Source organism: Cucumis melo, chromosome 8, assembly GCF_025177605.1.
Source record: "Cucumis melo cultivar AY chromosome 8, USDA_Cmelo_AY_1.0, whole genome shotgun sequence".
Classification (NCBI taxonomy): domain Eukaryota; kingdom Viridiplantae; phylum Streptophyta; class Magnoliopsida; order Cucurbitales; family Cucurbitaceae; genus Cucumis; species Cucumis melo.
The window spans coordinates 14,757,300-14,771,538 of NC_066864.1; the positions used below are offsets into that span (position 1 = coordinate 14,757,300).

The 14,239-nt window shown below is 39.2% G+C and overlaps 2 long non-coding RNA genes across 2 annotated transcripts; one reads left to right on the forward strand and one right to left on the reverse strand.

The window, feature by feature from the left end:
* Nucleotides 1-396: 396 nt before the first annotated feature.
* On the forward strand, nt 397-3,612 carry LOC103499557 (uncharacterized). Its single transcript, XR_539884.3, has 4 exons — nt 397-1,040; nt 1,983-2,099; nt 3,079-3,168; nt 3,287-3,612. It is a non-coding gene; the product is annotated as an uncharacterized LOC103499557 (long non-coding RNA).
* A 7,359-nt stretch (nt 3,613-10,971) lies between these two features.
* Nucleotides 10,972-13,155, reverse strand: LOC127150648 (uncharacterized). The gene is made up of 3 exons (XR_007823247.1): nt 13,019-13,155; nt 12,723-12,772; nt 10,972-11,442 (listed from the first exon to the last, which is right to left on the reverse strand). It is a non-coding gene; the product is annotated as an uncharacterized LOC127150648 (long non-coding RNA).
* Nucleotides 13,156-14,239: the final 1,084 nt, after the last annotated feature.

Sequence of the window (14,239 nt, forward strand, 5' to 3'; positions counted from 1 at the left end):
AACTCGGGGGCATCTTGTGCAACCTTAGCCCGAGATCATATTAATAATGCTTATGTTCTTTAGCTCGAGACATCCCGAGGCAACCTTAGCCCGAGAGCATATTACATAGCGCTTATTTTCTTTAGTTTTGGAGCATCTCAGCCAATCTTAGCCTGAGATCACTACTACAAAACTGAGTTTACTTGACCTTTTTATAATTGATATACTTGACGTTTTTATAATTGATATACTCGATGCTTTTAATAAAAAGTGTCAAGTAACATAAAAAAACGTCAAAAATAAGAAAGAGTGAAATAACTCATAAATTTTGTTTTTTTGTTTTAAATACTTACAGGTTACAAGTAATATATAACTTTCAATATTTCAATTAAATTTTTCCCCCTTTAATTTTAGTTTCCCAAATTTTCTCCTTTCCCCCAAATTTTATTAAAAAAACCCTAACTTCCCCCATATTCCTATTCGAATATGTTTATTAGGGTTCACGATTCTCCCGCAGACGGCGTCCAACGACCACGGAACGATTTCATCTCTGTGGGCATGTTCGCTTCCTGGAGCTCAAAACCCTAACCACAACCCTTTCTTCTATTTCTTCATTCAAACCCCCAAATATCCAAACTTTCCTCCTCTTTTCTTCTACATTTCTTCCAATATCGTTTTCTCATCACCGTTTCTACTTCTACATTGCCTTTGCCTTCTGTTTCTACCATCCAATTCCGCACAGATTCACGATCTTCTCTTCCGTCTGCTCGCAAGCCCTCATTCATTGCAAGTCGCCGCTGAAGATTGGTTGCGTTCGTCCGCCATTGAAGACTTGTTAGGTTCATCGGCCGCTCAAGGAAAGTTGTGTTCGTCCGCCATAGTTCAGAAATTCGTCGCGCACTGTCTCTGCTTGTAATAGGTTCGTTGGTTACGTTCGTCCTCCGCTGAAGATTTGTTGCGTTCGTCTGCCGCTCAAGGAAAGTTGTGTTCGTCTATCGTAGTTCATAAATTTGTCACGCACTGTTTCAACTTGCAACAAGTTTGTCCGCCGCCGTTCCCAGGTTCGTCGCACATCGTTCTACTTACAACAGTTTGGTGAATTCTTTCGTTTGGTCAGGACGAAGTTCTCTCTATCTTTTGCCCTCTATTTATCTCTTTCCCTTAAGTTGTCGAGTCGATAAGAGTAGTGTTCCTTGATGTTTTAATTCATTGGAGAATCGTAAACTGTCTCTAGTGTTTGCTGTTTTAGATTTTCGACTCAATGAATGAATGCTCATTGGATGGTACAGATAATAGGAGCAACACAATGGATATAATTGAATTTTACAGGTTTAGGAATGAACTTCTGGTTTATTCATTCAACAGCCTTGTACCCATTTAGTTTTACATTTTGATTTGATGGATAGTGTTGTAATCTTTTTTTTTTTAGTGAGGCAAATTGTCAAATGATTTGGTTTCATGAATTTATTTGTTTGATGTTGTAATCTTCTACGTTGTCTTGCATTTACTTGGATTCGAAAGTTGTAAAACAGCCAAGAGGAACGCTTCAAAATGAATTTATTATTCATATAAATACTTCAAAGTTGTTTTTTTGTATGATTGTGACAGGAACAATACAAGTCTCCTGTTTTTTTTTAAATGCTTCATAGAAACACTTGAACAAAATTTGTTTGTTTGGTAGGTTGCACAACTGTGTCTTTGAGTTCTAAGAAACACCTTTACTGCTTTTCTCTAAATAAATTTCTGATGAAGATTGTAATTTGGAGTAAAAAAAAAAAATCATGTATCTTTTTTTCTTAATTTTAGAATATATGGTCTTAAAAACTGATCTGCTTAGTTTTTGTGTTGTGCTATTCATTTTATAGCTAGGCAATTCTGTTAATAGTATTATGGAAAAAATTCAAATTTTTATGATGCTTTTTTCACATGTTATTCAGGACAATCATTAATGTTCATATGTTTGATCTTTGTGCTTTTTTTTTTCTTTTTTGCATTCATCTTAGGTCTATGAAATGGCAATGATGTCAGCCATACAGGAGGCACAGAAGGACAATGTTAGAAGTTTTAATGATTACATGATGAAAGTTTTAGAGGATAGCATGACTCAAATATTTTGACAGGTTAATTTTTTTCTCCCAGATTCCCAGTACCCCTTTCCTTTAATGCATAAACATAGTAAGCAAACATTTCATTTTAATTATTGATTTCTTCCATATTCTCTCATCATTTTTGCTGTGTGTTTGCTGTTTATAGCACATGGAAGGTTAAGTGGTAGAACAAACTTTTGATTGGAACTATTTCTGAATGTTTTGGAAAAAAGTTGGACGTTCATGTTTTTGCATTTGAGGTCGAGTTTCCCTTGTTTTGCCCCTTTGATTGCCCTCTTTAAAGACCCCTGTAGAATGCGCTGAGAAGTGCTAGTTCTTTATTTCTATTGTTTGTAATCATTTCCTTATAAAAAATACAGTTAGTTTATTTTTGTTGAAGGGTGTTCATCCTCTTGATGTTATAGCTGATGAACATATAACACAAGGGTGTTCACCTTTGTGATTTATGGGATATTTGTGTCTTGTTCGGATTTTCTGCTTGCAGGAAAGAAGAATCCTGACACCCTCTTAATGTTATAGTTGATGAATATCTTTATTCTTTTCATGGTGGCATTGGATTACTCGTTTTGTTGTGGCTACTTTCAAGAATTTCCATGGCTAACTTGGGAAAATCTTGAGCTTTTCCATTCAGATTATAGATGTTTAGTTTCTTATATTTGTCTTGGAAGTCAGTAAAATGATGGCCATAGGTAATGTTATTCTGTTTTCTTTCTCTTTCTTGTGTTTAGTACATCTTTGTCTTTCTTGTGTTTAGGCCATAGGTAATGGCATTTGGATTACTCTTTCATGTGTTTAGTACATTTTGCAACTTATTATGATAATTATTTATGTGTTTGGTACACATTATGTTTCTATGGAATTTTGGAGCCTGGAGCAATGAAGAGATCTAAATTTAAATTTATTAAGTATGTGAATACAGTTACAGTTTTTCAGTTCAGTGACTTGATAGTATTTCTTGGCTTATTCCTATTGTTTTTTCTCCTTTTTTTAGGATAAATCTTCCTTGATCTGGATTTCAAGTAAAGGTGAAAGGAGTTTGAAGTTAGCTTCAATCTCACGAATTACACCTGGACAAAGAACGGTAAGATATTAATTTATTGGTTATTCATCTAATTATTTTCTTATTTGATGCAATTAGTACACATTGTTACTTAATCCTTTCTTTGATATTTCTCGCTATGCCATTGTTCAATATACAGATTTGCTTATAATTTGATTTTCCTCTTTTCGACGGCTACCCACGACCTTCAGACGACGATCCACTACAATCCGACACGACCCACTGCTGTTCGACGACGCCCACGCAAACTCCGACTCATGGTGCTTTAATACTTGAGTTAGCAAGTTGGTTTATGAAGAAAGTTTTTGTTTTCATGCATCTAATACTTTAGTTAGCAAGTTGGTTTATAAAGATTGTACCTTAGACATGTATATTTTGTTTATATTAAACAAGAAAAGGTTCATCTTGTAGCTTAGACATGTATATGGTTCGTTGATATACATATGCAATTTCTTTGATGGAAAATTTGAGTATTTTTAATTGATGTGTATTAATATTTAGACTTCAAAACAGGTGAACGTTAAAATATATGGATATTTTAAAATATAATTTTTTTTATTTGAACAAACTTTATATACTTGATACCTATAAACTGTCAAGTGTAATTTCACTTGATGTATAAAACCTGTCAAAAATAAAACCCTCTTATTTTTGACATTGGATTAGTTGATGCATAAAAACTGTCAAGTATAATTATAAACCTCTTTTATTCTTGACACTGGATTAGTTGACACATTGAAAAGTAAATTAATACTTGACAGTTAAAAAAGCGTCAAATAAATCCAGTTTTGTAGTAGTGGATCATATTACATAATGCTTCTTATATCCAAAAAAGTCTCTTGTTGCGTTCTTTGGCTTATTAATTCAAATGATTTTATTTAATCTTCTTAATTACGACATTCATTTCATAAAAAATCTATCTGGTTTTTTAGAAATGAAATGATATCCCTTAATCAATAGAGACTAACTAGTAACAGAATAACAAAATCTAAAAGAAAAAAATGAAACAATATCACAGTCAAAATCCACAGCCACCACTTGCAAAATCTCTCCTTTTTTTCTTCTCTTGTGTGATTTTTTGTTTTTGGACGGCCACTCCGCTCTTCTTTAGATTTTTTGTTTTCTTTTTTTTCATCATTTCCACTTTCCAACTATGCCTCTCCAAGTGCGACAACTTTCACGGCTTCCACTTCTCTCTAGTCCATGTTTGATTTTTCCACTAACTTTGGTCAAGGGACAAAATAGTCATTTGGCCTTTCTAATCGAAATCAAACTTTGACTTTTCTAGTCAAAAGTCAACATTTTGACTTTTTACCATTTTATCCATTTTGACTAATTCTGACCTCCCGAGCATGAATCCGCATTTATTTTTTTGAAATTCAAATCACATTTGAATATAAAGTTGGTCAAAGTTTGACTTTTCAAAATAAAAAATCAACATTTTGACTTTTTACAACTTTGACCATTTCCATCAATTTCGAGCTTCCGAATATGAATCCGTATTCATATTTTTAATATTTAAATCACATTTAAACATAAAACTCTATCTTAAAGCTATAACCTACGACTATATCATACATACATGTCAGTTTCTCTCTCTTTACCTAATTCGAACAGTTCGAATTATTTCAAAAAATTGTTCTAAGTTAAATCCATAGGAGCTAACAGGGGAACCTAATGGACCAGGTCATGGGCTCCAATGATTGGAGATTAACTAGCTAAACTCTTTTAGACTAAGTTAATCAACATTCGTTAACTAACGGATCATTCCACTAAAGTCTTGTAGTTGCACTCCCCTCATTATAGATATATTTGTGTCCATTTGATATAACCATGATCAGTAAGTTAATCCTTCACAGGTTGCTCGTAACCTCGATTGGATCAAAAAATCGTTTTACCCCCAAGACTACATCTTGTTCCTTAAGTCCCACTGATCCACTATTGAACAATTGGTTTTAGGTCCAACCTGTAAACCAAATCCATCTCGAGCCAATGAGAGGGTGAGGCCCCTTGTTCAAGACTTAGATTCAGTCCTTAAGGCAACAATCTGTCTACTAACCCAAAAACGGGTAGGGTGAGACCCCTTGTTCGAGACTTAGATTCAGTCCTTAAGGCACCCTATGTCCCTAGCTATCCACTCGATCTTACCCTTGAAATGGGAAGCTTATTGGGCCAGCGCTGTTGAGCTGCCCTCACCTATACAAATCTAAGGATAAGTCCATGTGAACAAAAGTTCATAGTTAGCTCAAGATTAAGATTAAGTTACCTAGGTTATTATAATCGAAATAGTCAGTTTATATAGTCAACGGTTTTATAACTAAAAAATGACTATTTCTTATTTCCAATCTTATGCAAACTCTTTACATAGGATGCCCCCACTTCCATGTCACTTTATGAACGATTCAAGATCACATCGTTTGTACTAACTACAAAGTAGGTTGCATCCATAGTGTATTGGACGTACCTGTAGATCGCCCTGAAATCAAGCACAAAAAATGCTACACATTATAGAAAACAACACATTAGCTTCGTTAACTTAAATATGTTTCAAATGAAAATAGAATTGTGTATTGGACGTACCTGTAGATCGCCCTGGACAACTTTGATGCATTTCTCTTCCTACATCTGCCCACCTAAGGTAGTGGACTGAAAATGTCTTCCTTACACACACACCAATCGCCTGGTTGAACCAAATAGTGTGTGGCAAAATAGGCTTTTTCGCGCTAGGGGCTATGAACATCGGAATCCTTCCATTGGTGTGAATGTAATGCTCCAACTCCAGAAGTCGAGACTGTGCACGTCTCCTAAGAGTCGGAGATGGTTGAGTAGTTTATGCTGAATAAATTAAAATAACAAGTTAATGTGAGATATAAGTTTAAATAATTATGAGTTAACATACCATTAAACTCACCTAAATTGTCATCCACCAATGGCGATTCTCCAGTAGGGCTATTTAGATCCTCGATAAACTTGAGGAACATCACAGTTGTCTCATCGAAATCGCTCGAGAATGACGACATAGTACCTGTGGACATAGAAAATAAATATTCATAATCAGATTTGTAATATAAACTAAATAAATATGTGGGTATGTGGTTCGTCACTATCATTCGTTGTCGCTTGTTCCATTTTGATGTGACAATTGTTCATCCTCATTGTCCATGAAGTCGTTGACGACATGACGCATAACCAATCTTTCAATGATTGTAGCATCAACATCAGTCCTGCACAGGGTGTCCTCCTCAATGTGTTCATCCATTTGATGGCCGACAATGATTTTCGAGTATATTCAGTTGCTAATTCTCAAGATCGTCCACTTTGGGCACGTCCCATATATGCTTATTCTGGACCACTTTAACAACTTTTCAATTACTACCATTTTTTGGGTCATCTAGGTAAAATTGTAACGCCCAACAAATTCGATATTTCTTTTTGTTTTGTCCATTGTCATTAATATTAAGTGTGGTTATGGGAATTTTAAATTTATTGGAAGAACCGTACCATTTTGATTTTCTCGAGTAATTAAGGTTGGGAATCCTTATTTTGTTTAAGATAATAAGTATTTTTTTATTGGAAATAATTAGGGAAGTTTTATTAAACTAATGTTGGTTGGTTAAGGGAGAAATGTGGGGACTAGTTGGGGTTAATAAGGTAAATTTCAAAAGATTTGGAGACATAGGAGGTGGTTGTTTTCAAATTAATTAAAGGGAATGGAAAGAAAAAAAAAAAGATAATTTTTTTTCTCTTTAAAGCAGCCTCGGGACGTGCATAAGAAAAACAAAAAAAAAAGAGCAATTAAAATCCTCCTTGAAACCCTAGCCGCCGACCCACGCCACACGCCCAGCCGCGCCGGAGACTGCAAACCGAGTTAAGCCACCGCACGCCGAGGATTAGCTACGCACGCCCGCCGTGTCTGCAGCCGGAACTCGCCGCGCCGCTTCGATCTGAGAAAGAGCAGCCAGCCGCGTCGCGTCGCTCCGATCCACGCTGAGGAGCCGCAGCCGATTCGTCAGCCAGCCGTGTCCGCAACGCCGTCGTTCACACGCCCAGCCACGTCGCGCCGCTTAGATCCGACGCAGCGCAGCCGGAACGTTCGTCAGCCAGCCGTCGCGCCAACTGAAATCCAGCAGCTAAGCCTCGCGCGCCTCCAGCCGTCGAACCCGAACCCGGAACCGCTCCACGCCCGCTCGCCCGAACCCGAAACCGAACCCGCGTCCGTGCCCACACGTGCCCAGCTCTCCCCGCGTGCACGCCGCGCCGCGCCGCCTGCACTGCAAGCCGAGCCGCGCCTCCTTGCTGTCGCGAGCCGAGCCGCACGCGCAAGATCCTTGCGCCAAGCCGAGCCGAGCCGATCCCTGTTCTCCTTCCAGCCGAGCCGCCAAGCCTAATTTGGCCCCTTCCACCTAATTTTTGGTAATTAAATCAACTATTTTGGCATTATCCAGTAAGATTCAATATTTTTGGGCACTAAATGATTTAATTTGGAATTAAATTAGATTATTTCTCCTTAAGGGACGTCTTGGACCAAGTAACTGCTGCAGCGGGGGATTTCTTCAGTAGGGGCTTGAGCACCGCAACCTCTTTCTAGGGTAAGTCATTTCAAACGAGTCTTGAACCGTTAGTCGTTGGTGACCTAATTACGAATTTTGGCATATTACACAGTTAGGACCTCGTCGCTTGGAAAGCATACTGCCTCGCGGTAGGACTCGTCAAGTAAATCTCCAGGTAAGAGATTCTACTACTAGCTCCATGTTTAGAACTATGAGACTACGTATACTTCAATTTTGCATGTCGAGGATTAGACAGTACGATGCCTGAAATCAATGTTAGTATGATGCAAATGATGATATGGTTATACTATAGCCTGTTATGTGTGGCGAGAGCTGTTATGGCTATACGACGGATGTCGAGACGGAGAGTGTAATGATGATTTATCTGATGTGTTATATGCTGATGCCATGTGTATGTATACTGCGACTAGGGTACCTGTTAGCTTAATCTGTTAGAGTCGTACCTGCATGGGTGTCCTTCGGGATCACCACCTATTGAGGACTGTGTGGTCCGACGGGACACCAGTCTAGCATGGATATAGATATGACTCGAGTGACTCGACGGGGTCCTCGCATCCCGACTGTCCTAGGTGTCCCCCGGGGCACCGAAGACCAGAGTTACGTTCCTACGGGAGCGCATGTTGCACGTGTTCGGGAACGTGCCAGAGATTGGATACCAGTTACAGGACTCTGACAGGAAGTTAACAGGCACCTAGTGGGACTAGTAGTGGGTCCCTTACTGAGTATTTTATACTCACTCTCTTCATTTCATGTTTTCAGGTAGAGGACGAGACAAGGGCAAAGGCAAGCTGGCGAGCGACCCGAAGTGACCGTGGAGGGCCATAGGGACTACTGCTTCCGCTTATCCTTATTTTAGACTTTCGTTCTTGAGTTTGAGTACTTTTCATCACTTATCATCTTTTTATGTAGATAGGGCCCGAGTAGGACTTTAGAATGCATTACACCTTTTTGCATAACTTCCTTGTTTAAATTTCATAAATAAAATTTCTCAAACCTTATGCGTTTTTAATAATTTTGACGACTTAAACCGCTTGTTCTATATTTAGTAATGACTTCGACTCAGTATAAGGAGTTGGGCCGTTACAGTTGGTATCAGAGCACAGTGTTTTAGGTTCTGTAGACTGACCTACGATGTAAGTCATTTTTGTTTTGGTTTTACTTCACCCTATGGCTATACGGTCCTTCGGCACTCGCCAGGTATGTCTAAAGCCTTGCTAATGTTAAGATTACGATTTTGCCTGAATAGTCTAGACCTAGAGATAGGGTGTTAAGTTCTTGTGGTGAAAAGTTTTGTTGGTGAATTTTAGGGAGAATGCCGCCACGTAGAGGTGCACGCCGAGGAGGTGGTAGGGGAGGCAGAGGAGCCGGTCGTGGCCAGCCGGAGGCGCCACCTGCTGCACCGGCAGTCGACCCAAACGCACCGGTCACCCAGGCGGATCTCGCCGCAATGGAGCAGCGTTATCAGAACATGCTGCAAGCTGCTTTGGCGCCTTTCCTTGCCGCCCAGCAGAACCAGGCCGCCCCTGTTCAGGCCCAGGCCGTTGCTCCTCCAGCCCCTGAGGAAGCTCAACCAGTACCAGTTCAACTGTCGGCCGAGGCTAAACACTTACGGGACTTTAGGAAGTATAATCCTAAGACCTTTGACGTATCCATGGACAACCCCACAAAGGCCCAAATGTGGTTGACATCCATAGAGACTATCTTCCGGTACATGAAGTGCCCAGAAGACCAGAAGGTGCAGTGTGCAGTCTTCTTCTTGGAGGATAGGGGTACTGCCTGGTGGGAAACCGCTGAGAGAATGCTGGGGGGCGATGTCAGCAAGATAACTTGGGAGCAGTTCAAGGAGAACTTCTATGCTAAGTTCTTCTTTGCCAATGTGAAGCACGCCAAGCTGCAAGAGTTCCTAAACTTGGAGCAAGGCGACATGACGGTGGAGCAGTACGACGCCGAGTTCGATATGCTGTCCCGCTTTGCTCCCGATATGGTAAGGGATGAGGCTGCCAGGACGGAGAAATTCGTTAGAGGACTCAGGCTAGACCTTCAGGGCATTGTCAGAGCTCTCCGGCCAGCCACGCATGCTGATGCACTACGTATAGCACTGGATTTGAGCCTGCCTGAGAGAGCCGATTCGATTAAGGCTGCCGGCAGAGGGTCAGCCTTGGGACAGAAGAGAAAGGTGGAGACGCAGCCTGACGTAGTACCGCAGTGAACACTGAGGTCAGGAGGTGTCTTTCAGAGACACCGACGGGAGCTTGCAGCAGCCGGGAGGACTCTGAGAGAGCTACCCGCTTGTACTACCTGTGGGAGAGTCCACGGAGGTCGTTGCTTGGCTGGAAGTGGAGTCTGCTTCAAATGCAGACAGCCGGGGCACACTGCTGATGTGTGTCCTCGGAAACCCTATGAGACGACACCGCTCCACGCCGAGGATTAGCTACGCACGCCCGCCATGTCTGCAGCCGGAACTCGTCGCGCCGCTTCGATCTGAGAAAGAGCAGCCAGTTACGTTCCTACGGGAGCGCATGTTGCACGTGTTCGGGAACGTGCCAGAGATTGGATACCAGTTACAGGACTCTGACAGGAAGTTAACAGGCACCTAGTGGGACTAGTAGTGGGTCCCTTACTGAGTATTTTATACTCACTCTCTTCATTTCATGTTTTCAGGTAGAGGACGAGACAAGGGCAAAGGCAAGCTGGCGAGCGACCCGAAGTGACCGTGGAGGGCCATAGGGACTACTGCTTCCGCTTATCCTTATTTTAGACTTTCGTTCTTGAGTTTGAGTACTTTTCATCACTTATCATCTTTTTATGTAGATAGGGCCCGAGTAGGACTTTAGAATGCATTACACCTTTTTGCATAACTTCCTTGTTTAAATTTCATAAATAAAATTTCTCAAACCTTATGCGTTTTTAATAATTTTGACGACTTAAACCGCTTGTTCTATATTTAGTAATGACTTCGACTCAATATAAGGAGTTGGGCCGTTACAAAAATACTTGATGTGCTTACATCGCAAGAATTACCGATTCCTCGACAAACAAAAAACGAGACGTGTTGATAGCTTTGTACCCTAATTCCACATATGTCCTTTGACTTTTGTTGACGTCGGTGTCATACCACCAAGACTTAAATAGCCAAACACTTCATTCCATTAAATATTAAACTTCGTCTAGAACACAGTAGAAATTATTTTCGCCACTTCCACTTGCATTGCTTTCACCAATTACCATCACTTTAATGTTTTGTGTAGTGCGCTAGGAATCACATTTTGACATGTGAAATGTCACACCCCCTCTCGGACTACCTGCTACCTTAGACTGAAAGATGGCATGAAACCGACGAACAACGCTTTTCTGTACCTATATCTGTCGACTCTGATTAAAACTTTCATGTGATGAACTTGCCAATCTAGTATATAAACTATTATACATGCAACAAAACACAGCGGGTCCTAGGCTAGTCAAACACATACATGAAGTGTACCTCAAAATTTACTGATTTCACGGGTAAACCTAAAGACACCTTAATCAAAATATAACCAACAAAATTTACACAACTACAACTCCTAAAGCTTATACAAACTGTGGAGTATCTATAACATACAAGGGTGTATATACATCATAACACAACAGACTCTATGCCCAACTCGAAACACGTACTGGCAATCGATAACGGAGCTTCAGCAGACTAAGGCAGTCTATCAGGCACCGGGAACTCGATCTCTACCTGGAAAATGAGTAAAACATTTTGGAAAGGGTGAGCTATGAAGCTCAGTGAGTGACTCAGTTTAAAACTATGAATTTAAAGATAAGAACACGTGAAAACATTACACATATAAATTTGTTTATACAAGTCGTAAATGTAAACGTGTAGTAGTAAGAATAGCTTCCTTAAATACTCAGCATGTTCATCATTGAAATCTAGCAAGGCATATCAAGTATATCGAAGAATTTTAACTAACATGAAAAATCTACGTTGTGTAGGGTACACCCAGTACAACAACGTTTACAAGCTCTACGATGTAGTGGGGCTCGCCCAGTGTCAGAGGCATAATTGTCCAACGTATTATTTACCGTTGGTCGTATGCCCGAATACCCCCAAATCACTTTATCTTTATGTCTTGAAAGTAGTTTAGGTTAATTCTTTCGTTTAGGGGTCGCCGAGTCATAGTGTGACATTTCCGCTTTTTCATATGCAAGCCTGCCAAAGCCAAAATTCTCAATATGTACTATAGGGGGTACATGACTAGTCCGACCCCCGCCCAAGCCATGTCGCACTCTTTGCAAGTTAAGCTATTTTCTTTGCAATTGACAGTCTTCAATGCTTTCTTTATGATGTTTTTAACTATTTAATTTCTCTTTCCCGTTTTATAAAAACATTTTCTCAAGAACGAGGAGGGAGGCTACATCATACCGCGAGTTTGTCCGCAGATTCCGAATTTTGAACGGCTGACTTGTTGATCGAGCTAAACAAGTGCCGCACAATCGTGTTGAGAAGTTACGATTGTGACACCTAGCACTCCCATCGTCTTTGTCGTAGTGGGGCCCGCCCAGCACTCACGACAGCATCGTTGTTACGGTGTACACTCAACGTCAACAACGGAATCTAATCAGTGTGCACACGGTAATCTCTAGCCTCAGGCTCAAAATCTCAGTCATGTAGTTAATGAAAATTTCATAAATCATCTAAAATATTAAAACATGCCTGTTTATAAATTTTACACAAAGCTCGAACTTTACTCAGCTCTTTCGTGGAAAATTGTAGTTCTTAAAACAAAACTTCTTACTAATTCATGCTTTGATTAAAACATTGTGGTTTAAATACGTTCCAAACATTTAATATCTATGAGCTAGCATAAATTTCTTTAAGAAATCTAGTCTCCAAATGTATACTTGAAAATAGTCATGAAATTCAAATACCTTTCATAGCTTCGTAAGTAAACATTTATCGCATTCAATCATAATAACAGTTATGGAAAATATTTCAAAGTTGGTTTTGTCACTCACCGTCTTGGGCTAGATCCTTGGTCTATAAGCTCAGTTTAATTCTTCTCGGCCTGCCAACAACCCAACCGAGTATTAGATCTCTAAACATTCTGGTTTCCTAAAGATATACATAACATGTCGCACCAAAGATGACGCTCACGAAAACAAAGCTTAAGAAATAAAATCCTATTTCAACAACTCTCTGAAATTTCCAGATTTCTAGCATAAACTTAAAATGACTATAACTTTCTCAATACTTAACCAAAATGAGTGTTCTTTATATCAAACTCTTCATTTTGAGGTCCTCTAAAACTTACCTGAAGACATATAAATCTGATTCCCTGTGAATAAACTTAGATAACCCTCGAAACAGAACAACTTCCAGAATCGCGCGCACACGACCCCTTTAACTTGTCTTTATAATTTAACTGATTTTTAGTCGTTTTTGGTTCATGATTTCTTCATGAAAGTTTTAGAAAATTGAATAAGCTTTCCAACCATACCAAATAGAGATCCTAACTCTACCGGTACACTCTGAAATACAAGAAAAACTAGAGACCTTCTGATTTCGAGTGAAAACCAATTGCTCTGTTTTCTTCATCAAAAAGCACCCAATGAATATCGGAATTTGCTCCAACTTTCTTCATAAAATTTGTTTGAAAATGAGTTAACTTTCAGTAAATGTAAACCTCATCTCTTAATTCCTTTTGAAGAGTTCAAACCGAATTAAAAACTAGTGATGTGTAGAATGAACCAAGATTCAGCCATGGATACACTTTGCTTGAGTTCTCCTTCTCTTCTTCAACCTCAAAATTCTAGTAAAATTCCTCTTATTCTTCCAAACTCTCTCTTAGGTGTTCTCTACAAATTGAAGAAGGAAAAAAAATGGAAGTTGAATGTCTTCAAAATGTTTGGCGGTGAAGGGAAGAGAAGAAGAAGAAGAAAAGAAAAAATGAAATTTTCTTCTCTTTTTTGTTTTTTTTCCTTTTATCCTTTCTTTTCTTTAATTTACATAATAAAACCATTTAATATATAAATAAATATATATATATATATATATATATATATATATATATATTTACACTCAATTTCCATTTTCTTTTCTTTTCTTTTTCCACATTTAAAGAAATTAAACCAAGAAAATATCGGGTTTACATGAAATCTCACCCCACCCACAATGCGTCCATTATAGCACCGAACGTTAAATGATGGTCTCATCACAAGTGAGAAGAAATCGTGAGATAGATTTTCGGTCTCACGTGCTTTTATAACCTGAAATCCATATGACAATGATTATATACATTCATGTGCAAATACGTTAGTGCATACATGTTAGCTATCAGATGCGTGCACGCTATATACTTGATTTCGAAACCATTCAGGGAATCCCCGTTCATGTCTTTTGTACAAATCAATAGCGTTTTGAGTCTGCCGATGTATTAGCCTCAAATGTTTCTTGACGAGGATGATTATGTGTTTAATTTGGTGTAACAACAATGTATAACAAATCCTGAACAACTATACCTAAGAAATATGAA